Source organism: Canis lupus, chromosome 5 (genome assembly GCF_003254725.2).
Source record: "Canis lupus dingo isolate Sandy chromosome 5, ASM325472v2, whole genome shotgun sequence".
NCBI lineage: Eukaryota > Metazoa > Chordata > Mammalia > Carnivora > Canidae > Canis > Canis lupus.
The window spans coordinates 62,410,504-62,437,088 of record NC_064247.1 but is presented as its reverse complement, the minus strand read 5'-3'; the positions used below and the strand labels follow the sequence as shown (position 1 = coordinate 62,437,088).

The 26,585-nt window shown below is 44.7% G+C and overlaps 1 protein-coding gene and 1 long non-coding RNA gene across 5 annotated transcripts in view; both read left to right on the top strand.

Annotated features, from left to right (window-relative positions):
• Positions 1–14,943: 14,943 nt before the first annotated feature.
• LOC125755152 (uncharacterized) lies at positions 14,944–22,516 on the top strand. The gene is made up of 3 exons (XR_007410902.1): positions 14,944–15,150; positions 18,893–19,014; positions 22,185–22,516. It is a non-coding gene; the product is annotated as an uncharacterized LOC125755152 (long non-coding RNA).
• A 1,672-nt stretch (positions 22,517–24,188) lies between these two features.
• Positions 24,189–26,585, top strand: part of RERE (arginine-glutamic acid dipeptide repeats) — a 408,927-nt gene continuing 406,530 nt past the window's right edge. For 3 of the 4 annotated variants that reach the window (XM_049110570.1, XM_049110569.1, XM_025427255.3), the window contains exon 1: positions 24,206–24,730. The gene's annotated coding sequence lies outside the window, so the exon portion shown is untranslated. Of the gene's footprint in view, positions 24,731–26,585 lie in introns of all 4 variants that reach the window. The other variant, XM_025427256.3, reaches the window with a different exon arrangement.

Sequence of the window (26,585 nt, the reverse complement as noted above, 5' to 3'; positions counted from 1 at the left end):
TCAGGTCATGATCTCATGGGTCATGCGATGGAGCCCTGAGTGGTGGCTCCACACTCAGCTGAAAGATTCTCTCCCTCTTCCCTTCCCTCCGCCTTCTCTCGCTCTCTCTTTCAAATCAATCAATCAATCAATCAATCTTTAAAAAAAAAAAGTTGATTGACTTTACATATGAGGGTTTCCTTCTAGGTTCTGCACTTTGTCCTCTTGCCAGTGCTATGCCAGCTCTGTAGGACCTGCCCCAGTCTTTTCCATACATCATGTCTCTACTCCTCACCAAACACTACAGGGTGGGCATTATAATCATTCTCACTGTGTGAAGTCAGGCCTGAAAGGTTCAGGGACCTACCCTAGGCTGCAAAGCTGGTGAGGGGCTCATCCTCTGCCAGATGGTACTGCAAGTGCTCCCAGATGACAGACATACCAGACATTCAGAGCAGGTGTGAATTCTGCTGTCTTTACCTCAGAAACAACCTCCAAAGTCAGGCAACGTTCTTGCCAGGCCTCCAGCAATCGGAATCCCAAAGCCAGGGGCCTCCAGGAAGAGGAAGGTAATCCTGAGCACCTGTAAGCCGGTTGAGGACAAGAAGGGCCAACCCCCAAGAGGCCCCAGACACCCCTCCCAGAGATGAGTGCTCACAGACTCCCTTTCCCCAAGGGCTGACATCTCAGCTACCTCAACCTTATAAGGAAGGGACCCTGGCACACCTGGGTGGCTCAGCGGCTGAGCACCTGCCTTCTGCCCAGGGCATGATCCTGGAGTCCCAGGATCGAGTCCCACATCTGGCTTCTGCATGGAGCCTGCTTCTCCCTCTGCGTGTGTCTCTGCCTTTCTCTCCTTGTCTCTCATGAATAAATAAAATCTTAAGAAAAGAAAAGAGCCCTCAGGGGGCGGTCGGGGCTGTGAATTTTAGCTGAGTTTAATCCTGGCGGGGCCTGGGAAAGTCCCGACGAAAGCTTCAACCTGCCGGCGCCTGTGGGACCAGGCCTCCTGGCTTGGCCGCGGCGCTGAAGGGCCGCACGGCCTCCCCTCGCCTTCCGCGGACGCAGCTCCGGCCGCCCCTGGCCCGTGCGCAGGATGCCCTCCGTCCACCATCCTTGGGTGAGGTCAGAGGCAGGGCTAGGGGAGGCACGGGGGGCACAGGGTGCAAGGAGGAGCTTCTCTCCGTGAATCTCATTCTCAGTCGTAGCGTGGTGGCTCGTGACTTTCCAAAGCAGGTGGGAAAGATGACTTTGCGGGCACCTGGCGTGTAAAGCTCTGTAGGAAACCGTAGTAAACATAACAGCGAAGAAAGCCTCCTGGACGAGTTGCCAGGAAGGAAACGGAGACCTTGAGAGGAGTCCAGGAGGACCGGGGCCCTGCTCCCCGCGCCAGGCTCAGAGCCCCTGAGGACAGAAGGATGGGTCACCCCCACCTCCGCCGGACAAGGACAAACCCAGCAGGCCGGCGCCGAGCTGCAGCACAGGAGCTCGCCCATAACTAGGTCGGCGGGAGCCACACCGGCTGGCCCCAGGGCGCAGGCAGGCTGCCCGGGCAAGTGGAGCCTGTGCGGGGGTGGGGGTGCGGGGCACCTGGGTGCTCCCTGAAACCAACATGCTGCTTTGCCCAGATCCTACAAAAACAGGCAGGGACCCTTTTGCTCAGGACTTCACAGCAAGAACAGAGGGGCCAGATGGAGGTGCCAGGCTCCCGTCTGTGCTCAGCCTGGCTGCCCCGGGCTCCGGAGGGAGAATTTGGGGGCCAGGACCTCGACAGGGCTGCCGGGCCTGCCGGGCCTGCCTGTGCCCTGGAACCGCAGCTCCTCGTGGGGCTCCGCTTCCTTCTTCCCTTTGCTGAGAGCCGTCAGGGAAAGGGGGTTGCCTTTGCCAGAGGGGTTGCTTTCCTTTCCTCCTCCTCCTTTGCTTATAAGGGCCAGAGGAACTGAATGCTTTGTTGATTTGTTTCAAATTTTTGTTTAAATTCTAGTTAGTTGGGCAGCCCGGGTGGCTCAGCGGCTTAGCCCCGACTTCACTCCAGGGCGTAATCCCGGAGACCCGGGATCGAGTCCCACATCAGGCTCTCTGTGTGGAGCCTGTTTCTCCCTCTGTGTCTCTCTCTCTGTCTCTCATAAATTAATAAAATATTAAAAGAGAGAGAGAGAGAGAATGGAAGAGAAAATGCATGGGAATCTGAATCATTTCTCAATAAGGAAAAAAATGACCACCCTTCCGTCTCCAGGCGTTAAATGGGTTTTTGCTCTGCTGAGCTCTCTATCTCTTCTGGAATACGGCCTCCCAGAGGACTCAACCCTCTGTTCCTCCGACTGTTGGTCTTCACGGCTTTCCATCTGTTGCCTCCCACAGACCCTCTGCCACCTGAGTCATCAGCCCACGGCTGGGGTGGGGTGCAAGGCATGGCCCCACCCCTGAAACGCCAACGTGTGAGTGTCGGAGCCCGGATCGTGATGTTCTGGACCCGTTATAGCAGCAAGCCTGATTAGCATTTGCTCAGATCTTTGCAAGGCAGAAAGCCCATATAGGGGCAGCCCGGGTGGCTCAGCGATTTGGCGCCTTCAGCCCAGGCGTGATCCTGGAGAGCGGTGATCGAGTCCCACATCAGGCTCCATGCATGGAGCCTGCTTCTCCCTCTGCCTGTGTCTCTGCCTCTCTCTGTGTCTCTCATGAATAAATAAATAAATAAAATCTTACAGAAAAGAAAGCCCATATAGTACATTACCTATTCCTACTTACCCCATTGCCATCACAGGTTCCTACCATTTTTGCTTTTTTAAAAAAATGTTTTTTTTTTCAGTTTTATTGAGATATATTTGGCATACCCAAGCCTTTTTTTTTTTTTTTTTTTTTTTTTTTTTTTTTAAGTAAACTCTACATCCATTGTGGGGCTCGACCCAGGATCCTGAGACTAAGAGTCACACGCTCCATCAACTGAGCCAGGCCAGTGCCCTCATTTTTGCTTCTTAATCATGGAGGATTAGCTGAAAGAGTCAGATGTGGAAGAAAGGAATGAGGGGGGAGGTATCTAGCTATGAATGGGTTAAAGTTTGTATTCTCTCTAATATTGCCCTCAGGTAAACCTGACTAGTCCACTAGTTAATCAAGCAAGAAAATATCTTCAATATCTTGAGCTATTAATATTTGTGCTATTCTTTTTCCCACTCCCTTTGCTCCTCCCTTAGGAAGAGGATCCACATTGTTTCAAGAATATGAGAGGTATGGTAAGAATGTAAAGGCCAAGGAACAATCAATATGCCCCTTTTGAGGACTCAGCAGGGAAAAGGTAAGGAAGCATCAGGCTTTATGTCACTCTGAGAGAATTGGGAGGAGGACAAGGAGAGAAGGGGCACCCCTAGACTCTGCCCAGACTATGGGAAAATCCCCAGGGGCTGGGGCAAGGAGGGAGGATGAGGCTGGGGGTTACCTGGGAAGAGGTTGTAGAGCAGAGGTGCAAAATGGGTTAGCCCTGGGAGCCCTCCCTGCAAGCAACCCCACCCAAGGGACACTGTGAAGCATCTGATATTGGGGTGGGGAGGTGATGTGTTAGTTTCCAATGGTTGCCATAACAAATGGTCACAAACTAGGTGGCTTAAAACAACAAAAATTTATTCTTTCACAGTTCTGGGGTCCAGAGTCCAAGATCAAGGTGTCAGCAGGGTGGTGCTCAATCTGAAGCCTCCAGGGGAGGCTCCTTCCTTACCTTCTCCAGCATTTCTGGGCATCCCTGAGCATGTAGATGCATCACTCCCATCTCTGCTCTTGTCACCATGTGGCCTCCTCTTATCTCTGTGTTTCTTCTACATCTCTGAATTACTCTTTTCCTATAAGAACCCCAGTCATTGGATTTAGGTCCCATTACAGTAGGACCTCATTTTAACTTGATGACATCTCCAAATCAGGTCCCATTCACAGGTCCTAGGGGCTAGGATTTGGACATAGCTTTTTTGGGGAAATGATCCAACCCATAACAGGGCCTTTCAGGCAGAAGAGGACAAATGCCAATGCTCCAGGGTGCCAAGCCTATTATCTGTGTGAATAACAGCCAGGAGGCCAGTGTGGCTGGAGCAAAATGGGCCAGATGGAGAGCAGTGGAGAATGAGGCCATAGAGAAAACACAGGGCCAGATCATGTGGGACTTTGTAGGCCCCTGGTAAATCCTCTGGTTTCTCTCTGAATGAGTTGGAAGCCAGTGGATTTGTTTGAGGGGAGAATGGCAAAATTGTTTGAAACTCAAGTTTTCAAACAATTGCTCTGGTGGCTCCACTGAGAATAGACCGAGGGTTGGGGATGAGGAAGCTACTAACGTAATCCAGGGAAGAGAACACCAAGCTCTGGACCAGGGCAGAACCGCTGCAGGTGGTTAGAAAAGTGGTCAGAGCCTGAATCAATTTTGAAGACAGGATTTGCCAACAGGTTGGATGTGGGGTATGAAAAAGAGGCAGATCAAGAATGGTTCTGAGGTTTTTGGCTCAAACACCTGGAAGGATGGAGCTGCCATCAACTGAGATGAGGAAATCCAGGAAGGAGCATGTCTGAGGGAGGGAAAGCAGGAGTTTGGTTTGGGGCCTAACTGGTTTAAGATGCTGCTGAGACTATGCCACGAAGGCCTGCCCATCTTTGAGTCTGGAGCTCTGGGAAGAGGGCTGGGCTGGAGTGTCCATCTGGGAGTTGTCAGCATGTACTTTCATGTCAAGCTATAAGTACAGGTGCTGCACCCAGGCTCTGAATGTACAGAGAGAAGAGAAAAACCCGAGGTCGGGGCCCTGAGGCAGTACATTTGCAGGTTGGAAGACTGAAAGGGGAAACGGTCACCTACATTTCCCCCAGGTTTAAATATTTTTGCTATAGTTAACTATTGGGGCAGCCCGGGTGGCTCAGTAATTTAGCGCCACCTTCAGCCCAGGGCGTGATCCTGGAGACCCGGAATCGAGTCCCACGTCAGGCTCCCTGCATGGAGCCTGCTTCTCCCTCTGCCTGTGTCTCTGCCTCTCTCTCTGTGTGTGTGTCTCTCATGAATAAATAAATAAAATCTTTATTTTTTTATTTTTTTAATAAAATATTTAAAAAAAAACTATTTATTTAAGTAATGTCTACATCCAACGTGGGGCTTGAACTCATGACACCAAGACCTAGAGTCGCATGCTCTACTGACTGAGCCCACCAGGCGCCCCACCCCATGTTCCATTTAACTCTTTAAATAATTAATGTTTTATCTTGTGTGTGATGAGAAATAGGATTCTACACTGGTTTTCCGCGTCCCCCAGACAGTCACAGGAGATAACTACTTTATTTGGAAGGACCCTTCCTGGCCTAATCCCTGGCTTAATAATTATTGATTAACCATTCTACCATACAGCCATGTCTTCACTGGCAAAATCGCAGTACAAGACGACCCATTCAGATCCGCCCTCGACGTACAGCACAGCCTACTTACCAGCCTCAAAGGAACGCCAGGCAGTTAGTGAAATGCAGAGCATCAAGGGGCCTTCCAAGGTATGTGCTGGATCCAAAGTGAGGCTCTGCTCCCAGGAAGATGTCTTGCATAGGCAGGGAACAAATATTTGTGTAACGGACCAATTATTATAGATAGCTCTGACGTTCTTATCCTTTGTGGATAAGTAAAAAGGTCGAGATTTTGAGTCAAGATGTGAATGAAGGAATCACTTTGCTCTTTTTAATAAGCATCAAAATCGATTTGTGAAAAAAAAAAATCGATTTGTGTTCCTCCGTAAGGGACAGGTTGATAAAGAGGCCATTGGCCAGAATCACACTGATGTGGCTAATGCATCCCTAATGCATTTCCTTAGTTCAGGGAACAGTCCTATAGACATTGAATGCATTTTATTCTTTGGAACGATTTATTGCATTTATATGATGCCCTTAGAATTTTTGTGCTTTTGACTGGTTTCACTAAAAACAGAAAATATTTTGTTATGAAAAATATCTTTTGATATTTTTCCCATTTCTTCATCTTTCCTTTTTTTCTATATGAAGGTATTCTTTTGGAAAATTGCATCTATATTTATTGAGAAAGATTGCATTCTCAGTTTGAGAATTTAAGAATTACGAATTAAGTTGTCAGATAACTTATTTGATACTAAAATTAGGGTTACAATTCTAGTTTTATTTATTCAATGCTAGAACACAGCATTAACTAAAGCACATTTTATTTGATTATGCTGTGCTAAAAAATGGAGATGTGTTAGCTAGACAATGACTGGTTTTCAACATACCTTATGCTATGTTACTCTGCGTTAGAAATGAAGGCACTTTTGGGTGTGCATTAATGACAAGGAGCTACAACTTAGATTTCTAGTTTCTGAGATTTATAATGAAAAGAAGATGATTTTTATTTTTTTAAAGATTTTTATTTATTTATTCATAGAGACACAGAGAGAGAGAGAGAGAGAGAGGCAGAGACATAGGCAGAGGGAGAAGCAGGCTCCATGCAGGGAGCCCAACGTGGGACTCGATCTCAGGTCTCCAGGATCACACCCCAGGCTGCAGGCGGCACTAAACCGCTGCGCCACAGGGGCTGCCCAAGAAGATGATTTTTAAAAATCAGTTTACCATATTATGAATGTCATATCTCTTTGACAAGCTGGTATTATTTGGAATGAGGAAATGCTGAAGGGTATCTGGTCAAGGCAGTGTGTTTATAATCTGAAGCTTTCATATCCTGAATCAGATCTTTGTCAACAAATAAGGGTGACACAAAAATATTTGTGAAATTATTTGTAAATTAGCCAAGTTAAAAATGGGCCAAATGATCCTATAAAGACTTTGACCTTTTAGACAAGCACTATTAAATAATGAACTGTAAAATAGAGATGACCATAATACATTGATGCATAATGATCATAATGTAAGTACCATCTTAATAGTCTTGGCATCCATCAGAAAACCTATAACTTCTATGACATCGTGAAGAGGCTGTTTTGGACTCAGACCAAAATAAGTTAATTAAATTGTGATATTTTACCAGATAAAAACCAAGAGTGAACTACTTTTTATTGCTGCAAGGTATAAATAGAATACATAAATAGGGATCTGGGGGGATATGCAATTAAATCCCACTAGGTGGAGGGTTGGGGGGTGGGGGGAAGACCTCCTTTGGCCATAAGCAGTTGCAGCATCTGTGAATTTGAAGGTGCACCAATACCATCTTTGGAAGATAAATATCCTTTTCCAGAAATGGCCATGACATATTTTTGTTGTCCCACAAAATATGCAAAAATAAGTGATGAGTTATTTCCAACATTTGTTCAACTGAAGTTTTTTTTTTAATTGTTTCTGTGCTGTTTATTTTGGTGTTTAGATGACAAATCAATCTGCTAATTTTCTCTGCTCAGAAGCCTCCAAAAATAATGTGATTTGGGCAAGTGAAGCTGATTAATGAACATGACCATGAAAAGGCAAATAACTGAAGTATTTGGTTATTATGAAATTGAACTTTAGATAGTTGGTGAAACAATGACAAGACTTTATTTATCTCAAAAGAAAATACACACACACACACACACACACACACACATATATATATATACTTTTTTTTTGCTGTTTATTTCCAATTAGAAAAACTTTGTTTACCTAGACCTGAGTTTAGTCCACCAAGATCCATCCAATATATGTTCAAGTGTTAAAATACGTAGAATTTTATTTTTTATTTATTTATTTTAAAAGATTTTATTTATTTATTCATGAGAGACACAGAGAGAGAGGCAGAGACACAGGCAGAGGGAGAAGCAGGCTCCATGCAGGGACTCGATCCCGGGCTCCAGGGTCACACCCTGGGCCGAAGGCGGCGCTAAACCGCTGAGCCACCTGGGTTGCCCAAATACGTAGAATTTTAAAGATCACTGTCACAAGGTTTGTATTTATCCGAACATTTGGTTGTTCTGGACAAAATGGAGAATGAAAGCACAAAGTCTCTGTCTTTTGGTGGCCCCCGCCTGCCCCTACGGCCCTGAATTATTCTGTTATTTGATGACTACTACAGGCGGAGGTCATTCTTCACATGACTTCTGAATAAATTAGCTGTTTCATGCACATCTGGTTTCAGGTCATGAGGCATTGGCATGAAAAGCTCAGGGCTGAGAGAGGTCCTGTCCACAAATGTGCAGAGAGTCGTGCAGAAAGACTTGTCCTGTGGGCAGAAGAGGGAGAAGTAGCTTGATTTCAAAGTCCACATATAGCTGAGAGAAAGCCTCTAAGTCAGCGTTCCTGGGATGACCTTTCCCTCTTGCAGGGGTTAGCAATCTTCTTGGAGTCATGGATCCCCTTTGAAAACCTGAAGAGCACTATGGCTGCTTCTCACGAAACATGTGCATGTGTCAGGTGCACACACACCTCTGCGTGTATGCATGCGCACTCACGTTTACTTCATACCAACTCCAGGAGGCCATGGGCCCCCTAGACTTCCTCAGCATTGCAATTACATGTTGCCTTTGATGTTGGGGAAAAAAGCTTTCTTAAAATATGGGCCACACACTTTATATCACTTTTTTTAATTAAAAAAATTTTTAAAGATTTTATTTATTCATGAGACACACACACACACAGAGGCAGAGACACAGGCAGAGGGAGAAGCAGGCTCCATGCAGGGAGCCCGACCACGGGACTTGATCCTGCGTCTCCAGGATCACGCCCTGGGCTGAAGGCGGCGCTAAACTGCTAAGCCACCCGGGCTGCCCAATAAATCACTTTTTTTTTTTTTTTAAGTAGGCTCCATGTCCAATGTGGGGCTTGAACTCATGACTCTGAGATCAAGAGTTATATGCTCTACTGACTGAGCCAGCAGCTAGGTGCCCCTAAATCACTTTTTAAAATAATGAGTGCTGGGGCAGCTGGGTGGCTCAGTCGGTTAAGCTCCGCCTTTGGCTCAGGTCATGATCTCGGGGTCCTGGAATACAGCCCAGCATCAGGCTCTCCACTAAGTGGGGAGTCTGCTTCTCTCTCTTCCTCTACCCCTCCCCCCTGCTCAGGCTCTCACTCACTCTCTGTCTCTCTCAAATGAATAAATACAAAAATCTTTAAAAAAATAAAATAAGGGCAGCCCTGGTGGCTTAGCAGTTTAGTGCCGCCTTCAGCCCGGGGCATGATCTTGGAGACCCAGGATCGAGTCCCACATCAGTCTCCATGCATGGAGCCTGCTTCTCCCTCTGCCTGTGTCTCTGCCTCTCTCTGTGTGTCTCTCATGAATAAATAAATAAAATCTTTTAAAAAAATAAAAATGAAATGAATGTTGTGCACAAGCCAATTTAGAGGAACTATGTTTGGGGCACCTGGCTGGCTCAGTCGGTAGAGCATGCAACTCTTGATCTCAGGGTTGTGAGTTCGAGGCTCATGTTGGAGAGAGTTTACTTTAAAAAAAGATAAATAAAGGACCTTTACTTCATAATGTAACTAAGTCTAGAGCAGTGTCTAGTGTAGACTAACTAGTTGTTTTGCTCTAGTTACTTGCTTTTGCCCCTCCCCTAAACATTTGTTCTGTGGCTCTGTGGTTCTAGGAACCCCCACAGGGAGTCAGGAAGCTGGGGCTTAGCCCAAGACTAAGGGAAGGGTCCTACCCTTGGTCTTCAGTTTCCTCGTCAATAGAAAAGAAGGGATTTGGATAAGTCAGCAGTTCTCAAGGGACCCTTTTTTGGGGTCTGCAAGGTCAAAAACATTTCACAACAAACCAAGATGCTATTTGCCTTAATCACTATGGCGAGTGCACAGTGGGGTTTAGCAGAGGCTATGTGACCTGTGATGAGGTCATTGTTCTGACAGTGTGCAGAACGTGAGTTTGTGTATTCTTGTGTTTCAAAGACAATGTGATACACGTCAGAGGGTAAAACCCACTGAAACAAAAGCTCTTTGGCTTATTCTCTTGGTTTCCTTAGCTCTAACAAAGTACCACAAACCGGGTGGCTTAAGACAATAGAAATGTATTGTCTTATATCTCTGGAGGCTAGAAGTCCCAAGCCAAGGTGTTCATAGGGTTGTTTCTTATTTTTTCAAATCTTTTTTTAGAGAAGGAGAGAGTGCTTCCGAACATAAGGGGGGTGGTCAGAAGGAGAGGGAGAGAGAGAATGAGAAGCAGGCTCCACAGCCAGTGCAGAGCCCCACTCAGGGCTTGATCCCACTTCCCCAAGACCATGACCTGAGCCGAAATCAAGAGTTGGATGCCCCCCCTCCTCAAAAAAAGAATTAGATGCCCAACTGACTGGGCCACCCAGATGCCCTTATCTATCTATCTATCTATCTATCTATCTATCTATCTATCTATCTAATTTATTTATTTTTAAAGATTTTATTTATTTATTCCTGAGAGACATAGAGAGAGGCAGAGACATAGGTAGAGGGAGAGGGAGAAGCAGGCTTCCTGTGGGGAGCCTGATGTGGGATTAGATCCCAGGACCCAGGGATTATGACCTGAGCCAAAGGCAGATGCTCAACCACTGAGCCACCCAGGTGTCCTATTTTTTTTTTTTTTTTTTACAAAATTTTATTTTTCAATAATCTCTATGTCCAGTGTGAGGCTCCAACTCACAACCCTAAGGTCAAGAGTCACAGGTGCCCCTAACTGAGCCAGCCAGACGCCCAAAGGGCTGCTTCCTTTTGAGGGTGCTGAAGGAGAATCTGTTGCAGGCCTCCCTCCTCACTCCTGGTGGCTGCCAGCCATACTCGGTGTCCCTTAGCTTGTAGACACATCGCTCAAATCTCTGCCCCCATCTTCACATGCCATCTCCCTGAGTCTCTGCATCTTTAGATGGCTATCTTCTTATGAGGACATCCTTCATGTTGGATTGGGGCCCACTCTACTCCAGTATGACACCATCTTAACTCATTACCACTGCAACAACCTTATTCCAAACAAAGTCACATTCTGAGGGACTAGAGGTTAGGATTTCCACATATCTTTTTTGAGGGACATAATTCAACCTAAACAGTAATTAATAATATTTAAGATCTTGGGGCATTTTGGTGGCTCAGTTGGTTCAGCATCTGCCTTTGACTCAGGTCATGATCCTGGGGTCCTGGTATCGAGCCCCATGTGGGGCTCCTTGCTCAGCAAGGAGCCTGCTTCTCTCTCTCCCTCTGCCCCTCCCCCTCACTTGTGTTTTCTCTCTCAAATGAATAAAATCTTTAATAAATAAAAATAATAATATTTAAGATCCTGAGACTGAAGAGTCTGACTAGATGATTTCAAGGGTTCTACCCAGATAAAGTATTATAAGATTCGAAAGTAAGGGGCACCTGGGTGGCTCAGTCAATTAAGCGTCTGCCTTCAGCTCAGGTTGTGATCCCGGATCAAATCCTGCATCTGGCTCCTTGCCCCTTGGAGAGTCTGTCTCTCTCGTGAACGAATAAATAAAATCTTTATTAAAAAAAAAAAGATTTTGGGGATCCCTGGGTGGCACAGCGGTTTGGCGCCTGCCTTTGACCCAGGTCGCGATCCTGGAGACCCGGGATCGAATCCCACATCAGGCTCCCGGTGCATGGAGCCTGCTTCTCCCTCTGCCTGTGTCTCTGCCTCTCTCTCTGTGACTATCATAAATAAATAAAAATTAAAAAAAAAAAGATTCTAAGCGTCTTTGAATGGTAATAATAAATTTATTTATTATACCATTTAATGGTAATAATAAATTCTGCTTTATTAAAAAAGATTCTAAGCATCTTTTAATGGTTAAGGTAAATTTTAATAGATTCAGACTTGGCTTCTGCTAACTTGTATTTTTCTCACTCTCAGGTTTCTTGATATTTGTATCTTCACACCATCCTAAGGATCTCATACAGCACTAGTAGCCTTGACTGAATGGGACTGTATCATTTTTTGGTTACTTCCATGAATACCATGCTAATGATTTGCAGATGCTTATATTTCTCTTCTAAGGATCAACATATCTGTTTAAAAAACCGTGCTATAAACTGAGGGTATTGACTGTCAATCATTCCTCCAGGGTAATTGGAGGCAAAGACGCCAGGAGTGCCTGGATGGCTCAGTTGGTCAAGCATCTGACACTTTTTTTTTTTTAAGAGAGGGAGAGAGGAGAAGGGAGGGGCAGAGGAAAAGAGAGAGAGAGAATCTTAGCAGGCTTCATACCCAGCATGAGCCCAATGCCGGGCTTAATCTCACAACCCTGAGATCATGACCTGAGCCAAAAGCAACCGTGCTGACTGAGCCACCCAGGTGCCCCAAGTGTGCAGCTCTTGATCTTGGCTCACGTCTTGATTTGAGCTCAGGTCTTGATCTCAGGGTCGGGAGTTCAGGCCTCTCCCACACCCCAAAAAAGGGAAGCGATGACACCAGAGTCTTTTGAAGGCAGATGAAAATTTTTTCTCCACATTAAACAGGTTTACATTTCAAAGAGTTGTTCCTAAATCTTAAACCCCTTTCAGTTCAGCTTTGAGACTATGGGATCCTATGGAAAGCAAATGCAACCTTTGTTTACCGAGTAAAGGGCAGTTGTCATTTCTCTACTGTTGCTAGCTTTACTCTGCTGCTGAAAAAAAAAATCCAAGAGAGTGCCAGGGATTTGTCTTATAAAGCACAGTAGAAGGGGCGCTTGGTTGGGTCAGTTGGAAGAACATGTGACTCTTGATCTTGGGGTCATGAGTTTAAGCCCCATGTTGGATATAGAGCTTACTTTAAAAAAAAAGTATGGTAGAGAAAGAGAAAGTGGCTTTTTGTAATATTATGAGGATATTTGGCTATTATTTTTCTTTTAAAAAATATTTTATTTTTAAGTAATCTTCATACCCAATGAGGGTATACAAACCCAAAATCAAGAGTTACATGATCCACTGACTGAGCCAGGCAGCCGCCCCAGCTAGTATTTTTCTTAAAAATTTAAAAAAACTTTTTCTTAACAAGCTAAGTATAGGACATAATAGACAAATAGATTTTTAAAAATATTTTATTTATTTATTCATGAGAGACAGAAAAATGATGTAGCAGAGAGATTGGAGAAGGCTGAGTAATATTCATGAGTATGGGAAGGAAAGGGTCAAAGCAGAGGGCTGGGCTTCCATAGGACCCTTGGTGATTCATCTGTAATAGCAGGCAGGAAGCCAGAGGCTGGGTTCAGAAATGGATAGATAGATGTGGGGAGTGGGCAGTCTGTGGACTTTCTCTGCTCATTACGTCAATAATCACGGTGACCTCGGAAAGAAGGGAGGAGGTGTTGGAGGTTTGAGGAGGGAGGAATGGATGTGAGATTATTGGCTGGAGCACTGCGGGAGAAATGAACCTGGGTAAGTATCCTATGATTGCCAAGGGCATTAAAAGTCCACTTGAGGTTTGTGGTCATGGATTTAAAATAAAATCAGGCAGTGTGATGCCAAAAGAGTTTGGCTGGGCGGGTGGAGATGTACTCAACATCTCCAGCATGGAGATGGAATTATTATAGGCAGCATGTTGGAATTATCACCAGGATTGTGGTTTAACTCGGAGAATATTAGGAAGGGAGAGGACAAGCTTCTGAGCTTCTGTGTGCAAGGCAGAGGGTACAGTGCTTGATCATAGAATGTAAACAGATACGGAGGAGAGAGGTCATCGAGTCACTGGGGATATTGTATTAGGACTGACTCAGATTTGTTTTAAGAAGACAAGAATCTGACTTCTCAAACACAGATATACACCACATGTATGTATGGTCCAATCATAGGTTCTCAGAAAATCCTTAAGATTAAAACAATGCCGGGATGCCTGGGTGGCTCAGTGGTGGAGGGTCTGCCTTTGGCTCAGGGCATGATCCCAGGATCCTGGATGAGACCCAAATTGGGCTCCCTGTGGGGGGCCTGCTTTTCCCTCTGACTGTGTCTCTGCCTTTCTCTCTCTGTGTCTCTTATGAATAAATAAATAAATCTTAAAAAAAAAAGAAATGCTTCTTTCTTTCTTTTTTTTGAAGTGCTTATTTCTTAAAAAAAATTAAAACAATGCCTGTAGCTTTGTCTACTTCATATTGGTCTAGTTTAATCTGCATTAACATTAATTAACATAAACATTATAGGACAAATAACTTGTTTTTTATTTTTAATTTTAAATTTTTTTATTATTTGAGAGAGAGAAAGAGCAGAGCGTGCGAGAACAGGAGTGGGGGCGTAGGGGCAGAGGGAGAGGGAGAAGCAGACTCCCCACCAAGCAGAGAGCCTGATGGAAGGCTCGATCCCAGGACCCTATGATCATGACTTGAACTGAAGGCAGATACTTAACCTATTGAGCCACCCAGGAGACCCTAAATAAATTATTTTAAATTAGCTCACAAAAAATGATTTGATAACATTTCAGTGACTTTAAGTAGTTTATTTTCCCCAAATCCAATGATCAACTTCATTCAAAAGTTTTCAAAGATTGGGACGTGGGAATCCCTGGGTGGCTCAGCGGTTTAGCACCTGCCTTTGACCCAGGGCGCAATCCTGGAGTCCCGGGATTGAGTCCTGCTTCGGGCTCTCGGCATGGAGCCTGCTTCTCCCTCCTCCTGTGTCTCTGCCTCTCTCTCTCTCTCTCTCTTTTCTCTCTATGTCTATCATAAATAAATAAATAAATAAATAAATAAATAAATAAATAAATCTTTAAAAAAAAACAAAAAAACAAAACAAAAAAAAACAAAGATTGGGATGCCTGGTGGCTCAGCGGTTAAGCATCTTCCTTCAGCCCAGGGTGTGATCCTGGAGTCCCGGGATCGAGTCCCATGTCGGGCTCCCTGCACAGAGCCTGCTTCTCCCTCTGCCTCTCTCTCTCTGTGTCTCTCATGAATAAATAAATAGAATCTTAAAAAAAAAAAAAGTTTTCAAAGATTTATACCTGACAATGGTCAATGCCGAAGCTTACATCTGCTAGATACTCACATTGGCTATAACTGAACTGAGTCTTATATTGAGTTAAGCAGCATCCACAGTCAACCCTGAGGGCTTTACATGCATTCTTTAAATCCCCACCACACCCCTTCTTTGTGATTCAACAAATCAGCATCTCCTTAATTCTTTCTGGAAGCCCAGTGAGACTTTTCAATGAGCACATGTGGTTGGAAATCGGATGTTGGGTTTAGATCTTATCCAGAATAAGAATCTCCATGCTGGTGTGGAGCTGATCTCACGACCCTGAGATCATGACTGGAGCCGAAAACAAGAGTGAGACACCCATTCGACTGTGCCACCCAGGCACCCCTAAAGGTAACTATTTTATTTTTTCAAAAAATATTTTATTTATTTATTCATGAGAGACACAGAGAGAGAGGCAGAGACACAGGCAGAGGGAGGAGAAGCAGACTCCATGCAGGAGCCTGATGCGGAACTCGATCCCAGAACTCCAGGAGGTCCTGAGCTAAAGGCAGACGCTCAACCACTGAGCCACCCAGGCATCCCTAAAGGTAACTATTTTAAAATGTATTGAACTATTTAGAAGCTGAAGTTCGGTTTTACTCAATTGTAAATTTTTTTGACACAAGCCATTCCAAAGGACACCATCCATGTCAGGCACATCAAGGATACTGCCAACACCAGGGCCTGTTTAAGGGGCAGCTGCTCTGCCAGAGTTCCCGAGGAAGCAGCAGCCCTGAGCCTTGGTGCTTTGCACCACATTGCAAGGGACATCCTTCACTGCTTGCTGCTACTACATGCACCCACAGGGCGCCAGGGACCAGGTCAGGGCTGGGCCTCAGTGGAATGAACTGGGCCACATAGGTTTGCCTATCTCAGGAATTTTATTTATCTTTTGTTTAAAAAAATATTTTATTTATTTATTCATGAGAATACACAGAGAGGAGAGAGAGAGGCAGAGACACAGGCAGAGAGAGAAGCAGGCTCCATGCAGGGAGCCGGATGTGGGACTCGATCTCAGGTCTCCAGGATCACACACTGGGCCAAAGGCAAGTGCTCAACCGCTGAGTCACCCAGGCGTCCCTATCTGTTTTTTAAAAAGATTTTATTTATTTATTCATGAGGTACACACAGAGAGAGAGGCAGAGACAAGGCAGAGGGAGAAGCAGGCTCTCTGCGGGGAGCGCCCTGGGGGACTCAATCGTGAAACTCCAGAATCATGACCTGAGCCAAAGGCAGATGCTCTACCACTGAGCCACCCAGGAGCCCTGTCTCAGGAATTTTAAGTAGGAAATAAGTCCTGAGGTGGCCAGCAGAAGCAGCTCTACCTGAGAAGCCACAAGCTACAGAAAAGCTAGAGAAGCCACTAAAGGCCACATGGGAGCCGACATGTCCACAGACATGGATTTGCTGAGATTATGAGAAAGCAGACACTCTGGAGAGAAAAGGAGGTACACGGTGAAGGTTGAGGAAGCCAGCATGTGGGAGAGAGAAGGAAGGGGAGGCAGTGATGATGTCCTGGGGCCCCAACCTTCCTGGGGCCCTGCTTCTTGTCTCATAGTTCCTGATGTCACTGGGTTCGGCTTTGCCTGGGCTCCTGTCTCTTGTTACTTGACATGCTGAGTCTCTGTGTCTTACAACACAAACAGCAGAGGTAAAATGCTCTTTATAAAAAAGTTAATAGACTTTTTCAGAGTAGTTTTAGGTTTACAGCAAACTGAAGCAGGAAGTGTAGAGTTCCTATGTGCCCTTTCACCCCTACTCCAGTCTTCTTTTATTAACGACTTGTGTTAGTGTGGTCTATTTGTTTAATTGATGAACCAATATAGAAATATTATTTATTAACTAAAGTCCATTGTTTACAGTAGGATCCATTCACTCTGTGTTTTATAGATTCTGTTGGTTTTAGCAAATGTATCATGACATGTATCCACCCTCACAAAATCATACTGAATCATAGTGGAACTTTTGTGAAATAGTGAAAACTATTTTACTGTATAGTGAAAAATCCCCTGTATCCACCTATTCAGGCCTGTCTTTCCCTTATCCCTGGCAACCACTGATCTTTATATTTCCTATTCTAGGATGTCTTTTCCAGACATAGTTTTGCCTTTTCCAGAATGTCATATAGTTGGAAACACACAGTGACTTTTTTCGTATTGGTTTATTTCCCTTAGTAATGCCTGTAAGGTTCCCTCATGCCTGTTTATGGCTTGATAGCTTAGTGCCTTTTAGTGCTGAATAATATTCCATTGAATGGATGCGACATAGCTTGTTTATCCATTCACTTATTGAAGGATATTTTGGATACTTTCAAGGTAAAATGCTCTTTTAAGATTTTTATTTTTATTTTTTTTCTTTTAAGATTTTTTAAAATATTATATTTATTTATTTATTCATGACACACACACACACACACACACACACACACACACACACACACAGAGGCAGAGGGAGAAGCAGGCTCCATGCAGGGAGCCCAACGTGGGACTCAATCCCGGGTCTCCAGGATCACACCCTGGGCTAAAGGCGGCGCTAAACCACTGAGCCACCCGGGCTGCCCCTCTTTTAAGATTAAAGAGAGGGGGGATCCCTGGGTGGCTCAGCGGTTTAGTGCCTATCTTCAGCCCAGGGCGTGATCCTGGAGACCCGGGATTGAGTGCCGCACTGGGCTCCCTGCATGGAGTCGGCTTCTCCCTCTGCCTGTGTCTCTGCCTCTCTCTCTGTATCTCTCATGAATAAAAAAAAAAAAAAATCTTAAAAAAAAGAAAGATTAAAGAGAGTAATTATTCTGGAAGTTGGAGTATTTGAGGAGACATTTGGGATTGAAATTTGAAATTAAGAGGTCGTAAGTGTTGAATGAAAAGGAGGAGGCATTTAACTGAGTGCCCCAGACATGTCCAACATAGACACTGGAGCTTGGATGGCAGAGGGTGAATTTTGTTGTTTCCTCTGGTTTACAGAGTTACTTGCCCATTTGCTCTGTTTGTAAACAAATGCATTTTGGTGACAAATAGCACCTGCTTCATCAATGTTGAAGATTAAATTCTGGGGGTGCCTGGGTGGCTCAGTCCATTGTGTCTGACTCTTGATTTCAGCTCAAGTCATGGTCTTGGGGTGTTGGGATCGGGTCCTGTGTCAGGCTCCATGCTTAGCGTGGTGTCTGCTTGTCCCTCTCCCTATGCTCTTTGTCTCACTCACACTCTCTCTCAAATAAATAAATAAAATATTTAAAAAGGTTAAATTCTGGATTCCCAAATAAAATGTTAGAATCTGATATTTATTTCCTATGGACTCTCCCTTCTGAGGGCCCCTTTGTGATTAAGTCCAGTCGTCTTTGTTCACCATTGAGACAAAATAGGGCTTGTGGATAATTTTTAACTCCCCATTACTATGCCCTTATTCTTGCTAGAAAAATATCTTTCCTCCAAGGTAAATCTAAGTAATTTACCAAAGATGCGGAGGAAATGTTTATCTTGAAATGCAGCTTCCCCCAGGGTGGAATTTGCTGGCTCTCCGGCTCGCTCGGTTAACAGTGGACAGCTGTTTATAACAGGAACTGTGGACTAGCACGTCTCAGTGAGATGGCAGGCAGACAAAGGAGGACTGCGAACGATCAAACTTGGAATTGGGCCAAGACAATGAAAATCAGCATCTCCTCCCTTTAATTCTTTCACGAAGCCTCGTGAGACTTTTCAATGACCGAATGTGGTCTGAAGTCAGATGTTGGGTTTAGATCTTATCCCAAAGGCACCCAAGGTCCCCGGATAGCATGCTGTGGCATTGGCTGGCTAAGTGTGAAGCAGAGAAGAGCATCACTCTGCTGGATCTGATGTGGTTCAGTGGAGCAGGGTCTCCTAGAGATTTGTCTATAGGTGTGTTGGTATACAGACCCACTTTACTTTGGTTGAAAGAAAATTCATCTGAGCCTGGAGTTGAATGGAGAACCAATTTAATTGTTATCTACAATCAGTCACGTCCACACAAAGGAAAAGGGCTATGAGTTTTGGGAAGCTGTTTCACTTTCGTACATGTCTGGATGCATGACATGCACCTCCTGCAATAGGTGCCATCATCACCCATTTCTCTGTTTCAGTTCAGTACAGGGACTTTCAAAGGCTGCCAGGGGTTACTCACTTGGCCTGAGGGAAAAGACTGGAGAACAAATTTGATTTACAACAAACTATGAAGCGAAACCCCATTGTGGGTAAACCCAAGGTGAGTGCTGAGTGTCCCAGACACCCCACAATGGGGAGCAGTCAGCTCTGCTCTTGCTCAACCTGAAAAAGTGCAATGTGAGGTTGCTGAAGCTCATATTGGCTGGCATTTGCACTGCAGAAACTTGGAAGGCAGTTTCAAAGAAAATGCGTAGAAACAAGCTTCAGTCTGTTACCAGGCTTGATAAAACACCCCAGTTTTGCTGAAGGCATTTTAGAGGAAAATAATTTACTAGTTCTAAAGCTCAGGTACTTCTGGTGAATTATGAGGGCTACCTACTAGTCACATGTTCAAAGAACTTGAATTCTTTTTTTTAATTATAAAAATTATACATGCTTGATATGAAGAGAAAAAATCAAACAGAACAGAGTAGAATGATATCAAAAGTCTTTCTCCTGTTCCCTCCTTATTCTTCATTCCATGCCCAGTGGACCCACTCTAAATGTTTTCCTGGTGAATATGTTTTTAGACATCTTTGAAGCATACATACATACATTTGTCCTTCTAAAAATACAAATAGGGGCCGACTGGCTGGCTCACTGGGTAGAGCCTGTGACTCTTGATCTGGGGGTTGTGAGTTCAAGCTCCGGGGTGGGCATGGAGCCTACTTAAAACTCAAATAGAATTATACTTTGGGGGGCACCTTGGGTGGCTCAGTAGTTGAGCATCTGCTTTCGGCTCAGGTCATGATTCCGGGGTCCTGGGGTCAAGTCCCGCACTGGGCTCCTTGTGGGAAGCCTGTTTTTTCCTCTACCTGTGTCTCTGCCTCTCTCTGCATCTCTCATGAATAAATAAATAAAATCTTAAAAAAAGAATTATACTTTGGATAATTGTTCTGTGACTTGCTTTGTTCTTTTAACTCTGAATCCTGATTATCATTCTATATCAATTCAGATTTATCTAATCCCCCCCTTTTTTTTAAGATTTTACTTATTTTTTCATTACAGAGCGAGAGAGAGGCAGAGACACAGGCAGAGGGAGAAGCAGGCTCCATGCAGGGAGCCCAATGTGGGACTTGATCCCAGCACCCTGGGATCATGCCCTGGGCCAAATGCAGATGCTCAACCGCTGAGCCACCCAGGGATCCCTCTAATCCTTTTTGAAATCCTTTTTGAATATTCCATTGTATGTTTGTACTATGATTTATTTAAATACTCTGTTGATGGATGTTTAGATTTTTCTGGATTTTCACTATCATAAATAACGTTGCTTTTATATATGTTTGTATATGTTTTTGTACATTTATGCAAGATTATTTGTAGAATGGCTTTCTAGAAGTGGAGTTTTTGGGTCAAAGGGTATGGATATCTAAACTTTCCATAGGTGGTTGCCAAATTGTGTTCTAAAAAAGGGACTGATTACATTACAGAGTACTTATTTTCCCACATCCCCATTGACAGTGGGTATTATGAAGTTAAAAATTTTCCCTAATGTGAGACATGATTTTAACTTGCATTTATTTTATTATGATTGAATCATGTTTACTGAACACATTTCTCTGTGAATTTGTTCCTATATTTTGTCCATTCTTCTGATTTTTTTTCTTACAAATCTGTAAGAACTCTTTGTATTAAAGAAGTTAATACTTTAGGGGTGCCTGGCTGGCTCAGTTAGTAGAGCATGCAACTCTTGATTTTGAGGTTGTGAAGTTAAGCCCTATGTTAGGTGTAGAGATTACTTAAAAATAAAATCTTAAAAAAAAGAAAGAAAGAAGGAAGTTAGTACTTTATTATGGGTGTTGAAAATATTTTTCCTCCATTTGTTTGTTTCTTGCATTGTTTTTGTGTGTGTGTGTGTGCCTTATAGAGATGTAAAATATACATAGATAAAATTTATTGGTGTTTTTCCTTTATGGCTTCTGGGTTTCCGGTCATGCTTAAAAAAAAAACTTCTTCAATCCATGATTTGAAAAAATTTTAGTATTCCTCTCATTACTTTCATTAAAAAAATCATAAAATATCTGACCTCTATGTGGGTTACAGAGGACAGTAATAAAATAAACTTCTAAACTTAACCTAACAAATAGTGGTTCAGTGGCTCTTACAAGGACCTGTAGGCCACAGTAAAGTCTCTGTAACTTTTTTTTTTTTTTAAGATTTATTTATTATTTGAGAAAGAGAGAGAGAAAACAAGCACAGAGGAAGGGGCCTAGGGAGAGGGAGAAAGAGAGTTTTTTTTTTTTTAAGATTTTATTTATCTATTCATGAGAGACCCAGAGAGAGACGGAGACACAGGCAGAGGGAGAAGCAGGCTCCCTGCAGAGAGCCTAATGTGGGACTTGATCCGAGGACTCCAGGATCAGGACCCAAGCCAAAGGCAGATAGATGCTCAACCACTGAGCCACCCAGGTGCCCAGAAAGAGAATCTTAAGCAGGCTTCACATCCAGCATGGAGCTTGATCTCATGACCATGAGATCATGACCTGTGCTGAAATCAAGTGTTGGATGCTTAACCAACTAAACCACCCAGGTACCCCTAAAAAATTTTTTTCCTGTATTTTGTTTTGTTTTCTTGTATAGATATCTAGTTGTCCCAATGTTATTTATTAAAGAATCCCTCTTTCTCCTGGCTTTTTTTAGATAATGGTATTACATCTCTGATATGACCTCTGTATTCAGAATGAAATCACTTCTACCTGTAGTAAGACACATAAAATAACAAACAAAAGTCCTTCTTGATCTTTCCAAATTCAGTAACTAAATCCCCACTTTCTAAAGCTTGCTGAAAAAAGAATAAGGAAATTCTTTCTAATTTCATAGTGGGAAAAAAAACCCACTAGATATTTGACCCCTTTCACCTTGACCAAGCTATTTAACTTCTCCAAGCCCGTTTCTTGACCTCTACAATGGAGATAATAATACACCTCATGGGTTGTTGTCAGGACTAAGTGGACCAAGGAGCACTACATGCTTTGCATGGCGCTAGGGACGTAAAAAGCTTTCAGTCCGTCGTTTAATAGTTGTCTTTATTAAGATGTATTGTTATTACATTATCAGCCTCTCAGGAAGGCTGTTCTCTCCAGCTTTATGGCTGAACGATAAGTCTTGCATGGGATTGTTGTAGTTAAAGAGATCTAGTTTGCCAATTATATGGTGCAATACCGTAATATTATGCTTCATAACAATGTAAGATCTTGAAACTTCTAAATCTATGTATTTTTTTTTTTAAAGGAGGCTCTATGCCCAACCTGGGGCTTGAACTCACAACCCGGAGATCAAAAGTCACATGCTCTTCCACCTGAACCATCCAGGAACCCTTAAATCTACTTTTTTTTTTAAGAGAGGGAGGGGAGGAGAGGGAAAAGTGGAAGGAGAAAAAGAATGTCAAGCAGACTGCCTGCTAAGTGCAGTGGCCCATTTTGGGGCTCGATCCCACAACCCTGAGATCATGACCCAAGCTGAAATCAAGAGCTTGGGACGTTCAACTGACTGAGTTGAATCTACATTTTTATAAACTAATGAAAGTGATGGCAAGCCCTAATACTACAATAAATGTGGCTAACCTGATCTTGAGAGCTTTTCTCCTCCCTGCTGAATGGTGGTGTAGGGCATCTTCTGAAAAACTGTTGTCTATTGCCCACCACAGGGCTGAACCTTTATTAGAAAGGGTGTCCTTGTAAATGTAGATGGTGATGGACACTGAAGCCGTCTAATACACTTTACTATTTTCAAACTGAGGTCGAATAGTTCCATTCATATCTAGGATGTCCGGAGCCATTTATTATGTTGTAACTTTCAGTTCTCACATTATTAGATATGTAATGAGGTATTAACTACCTTTCCCATTTCATAGCTGAAGGAATTGCAGCAAGAGAGGGTTTTTCTTGCTGAAAGTTACTCAGAGAGGTTATGGCAAAGATCCGTTTTGTTTCTCAATCTATGGAGTCACAGCCCAATGATATCTGCTCAGTCCAAATTATTCTTAAAAGAAACTGCTGGATATGGAAATTATAATCTGGATATTCCAAAGAGAAAATTATCACTTTATTTGAAATAGATGAGCGAATTATTTTGCGCTGTGTTCTATCCCTTAATTATTCTATTATATACAGATCTGAACTCCTTCAGGGAGAGTGTATGGTATAAGGACACCAATAAGCATTTACAGTATATTAACAAACCAACAATAGGTTGATGATTCGCCCTGGATTCGTGCCAGGGTGTGTGAAAGAACTCAATAAGCATGATATGCATTTCAAAAACTGCTCGTCATAATTAAAATTTCCAAACCTCTCATTCCTATAAATTATATTAAACAAGAGTATGCGCATTTGGCCTGCCCCTCACTCCCCTTACAGCACCGCGGACCCTGTCATTACCAGCCTTACCAGAATACTAGGTTTCTCAAAAGAAAAAGGTGATCTTCTTTCTTTCTTTCTTTTTCTTTCTTTCTTTCTTTCTTTCTTTCTTTCTTTCTTTCTTTCTTTCTTTCCTTTCTTTTCTTTCTTTCCTTTCTTTCTTTCCTTTCTTCTTTCTTTCTTTCTTTTCTTTCTTTCTTTCTTTCTTTCTTTCTTTTTTTTTAATTTTTCCAACTTAAGGCATAGAGTTGTGCACACTGCTCTCTCCCTAATACCCTCTGCGGCTCCCTAATACCCTTCTTTATTCCTTGATGAGACTTTCCGGGCTTTGCCTCTTTATTATATTCTTTTTCAAAGAAGCAACGCGACCTGCGAATTTCGTTTTTCCTTTTCTTAATTAATCTTCTGAAATCAGAATTTCGGAAGAGTCCTGCAGCGAATCGCTGGAGCCCACTCCGAGTCCCCCTCCCCCCTCCTCCCCCTCCTCCCCCCGCCCCCCTTCCCAGGGACACGAGTCCGCGTCCGAAGTGGCTGCGACCGCAAATTGTGACCCCGGCCCGCGGCGCCGCTGGGACCCGCACAAAGACGCGCCGCGGTCGGGGGCCGAGCCCACCGCCAGCCGCCGCCCGGAGCGCGCGCTCGAGCCCGGGCCGCCGCCGCGTCGGTACAGACCAGCCTCTCCCCTCCTTCTCTCCTGCTCTTTTTTATTAGAAAGAAAAAAAAAAAAAAAAAAAAAAAAAAAAAAGAGGGAGAGAGAGGGAGAGAATGAGAGAGCGCAGGAAGCCCCGCCCCTTCGCCCGCCCTCCGCCTCCCATTGGCCCGGCCTCCGCGCGCGTCACGCCGGGACGCGCCAATGGCGAGGCGCGATACTGCGAGGTGGGCCGGGCCCGAGCGCGGAGTGGGCGGCGGGTCGGTGCAGCAGCCCCGCCGCGGCTCGGCCACCATCGCCGAGGCGCCGCTACTCCCACAGACGCTCGCGAGCCGCCCCCCGCGCTCCCAGCCTCCTCTTCCTCCCGCACGCCCCAGACGCTCGCCCGCCTCGGGTCTCGCCCCCGCCTCCGCTTCCCCGCCGCTCTTCCCCTCGCTCGCCTCCCACACTGTCTCTGTTTCTTTTCTCTCCTAGTTGAGGGGGGAAAAATCAGCATCATCCTCAGGGAGCCCCTCGCCCTCAGGAACACAAAACCAGACATGATCCTGGGCTCCCGCTCCTGAAGGACTGGCCGAGCGAGCAGCAGGGAGGCTGGTGGAGACCGGCCCCGAGGTCACGGGAGGGAAGCCCCCGCAGCCCCCCGGCCCCGGCCCCGTCCCCGTGGCCGGCCCCTCGTCGGCCAGAGCCCAGCGGCCTCCCCGCCCCGTCCCCCACTTTCCCGGGAGCCGGACGAACACACCTCCATTGATGGTGTAGCGCATCCGGGGAAGGTAAGTCTCCAACTTGCCGGCGTGGGGCTGCTGCCGTCCCCCCGGCGCCTCGTCCTGGGCGCGGGCGCGGGCGCCGGCGCGGGGCGGCAGGGGGTCGGCGTGGGCGCCCCGGGTCCGCCGGGGGGGGGGCGGCCAGCGAGCGGCGCGCGGCCGGGGGGCGGGGGGTGTCGGGAATAAAGGGCCGGGGACTTCCTGGGCCCTGTGCGGGCCAGGTAACTGTCCCACTCGCCTGCCGACCCCTGTTCTTTCTTTGCTGCTTATTCATGGTCTTGTTTGACTTGTCTGAGGGTTAAACTGTTTCATGTGACTAAATTATTGGCTGAAACTGGGGGTTGGGGTGGGGAGGCAGGAAGGGAAGTCAGGGACCCAGACTGTACATTTCTTGAATGTTTGTGGGTCTGGGGGTCTTGGTGGTGGTGGTGGTGGTGGTGGTGGAAAGGACTCTTTTGAAAGTATCATTTTCACATTAGGGAAAGATTCCCTCTTTGTGCTCTACATCTCCAGGTCTCTGTGTGGTTCCTAAATTATTACGAAAACCCCCAAATCATTTGCAGCAGAATAGGATTCTTACTACCATGTTTGAGTTCTGCTCTCTGAAAGAGAGAGTGGCTTCTATTTTTATTTTTATTGAAGGTTTTGAAAAGAAGAGAGGTAGTAGTTTGACATAAGATGTGTGTGTGTTGGAGGGGGGAGTATTGCAGGTTTCCTTTGAAAGTGGTTGCTTGAGAAGTTGTTGAAAGGAAAACAAAATGATTCATTGTCGAATTGTCATGTTCCTCTGCCTCTTTTCCAAGGTTTGCTTGCAATTTCTCTGGATTAGAGACTTCAGACATTGATTTAAGCAAAAAACGTGTCCTTGAGAAACTGGGTGCTTTAAATGTTTCAGTGTGTGTTGTTGCTATTTTAAGGGACATTTAGAAAGTAGTTTTGTATGAATCCCGAAATAGCTTTCCCCAAAGCAAATTTTTAAACGCAGAAAAGATAACTAGTAAAAGGGAAACTTCGTGGATTGCAAAACAAACATTTTGATGTCACACAAATTAATGCACCCTATGTTTAGATACGAAACTGTTTTGATAATTGCTTTCCGTTTAAAGAGAGACCTTTTTTTTGTCTGGTGTACACTGGTTTCTTTTAGTCTCAGTCTGTTGGGGGAGGGGAGAGAGGATGGATCTATACAATAATAAAATCATCTTTGGGTAGCTGTTTCCTTCCATGGATTTCCTTGCTGAGTTAATGCCACTGTAAATTATAAACCAGTTTTGATTTTGATGGCCTGGGTGGAAAGCTGGCTTCTAGCTCTCCCTGTTGTTGTTGAGGGTGAAGGGAAAAGAGGCAGAGGCAGACACACACACACACACACACACACACACAATACCAGGCTGAGGGCTCATTGTTCTTCCATACACACATTCATTCTCTCTCTCCCATATTTGGGACTAGGTTTGCACAGACAAACACAGCTCTTTTTTGGGAGAGAGGAGAGAGAAGATGGGGGGAAGGGTGGACGCTTTTCTTTTTCAGCTTTCTTTCACCCATCTCATGTCTGGCCTTTTTTTTTTTTTTTTTTTTTCAACCTTAAAAGAGGCAGAAGAGTATACCGGAAACTAAAGGACACTCAAAAACCTGTTCAGAGACTCCTCTTCTCCACCTCCCTTCTTTCCTTTGCAGCCCTAGTTTCTGCTGCTCTTTTTTTGTGTGTATGTAAAGATAAAATCCCTCTTTATATGTCGTGGCCTTGTAGTCAGCTTTCCTATTCTTCATTGCCCCTGACTTTGTTGGGGACAGTGATTTGTTCAGTTGACTCTTATTGTAGTGAATGTGACCAGGGCCTTTTCTAGGTAGAAGTAGATCG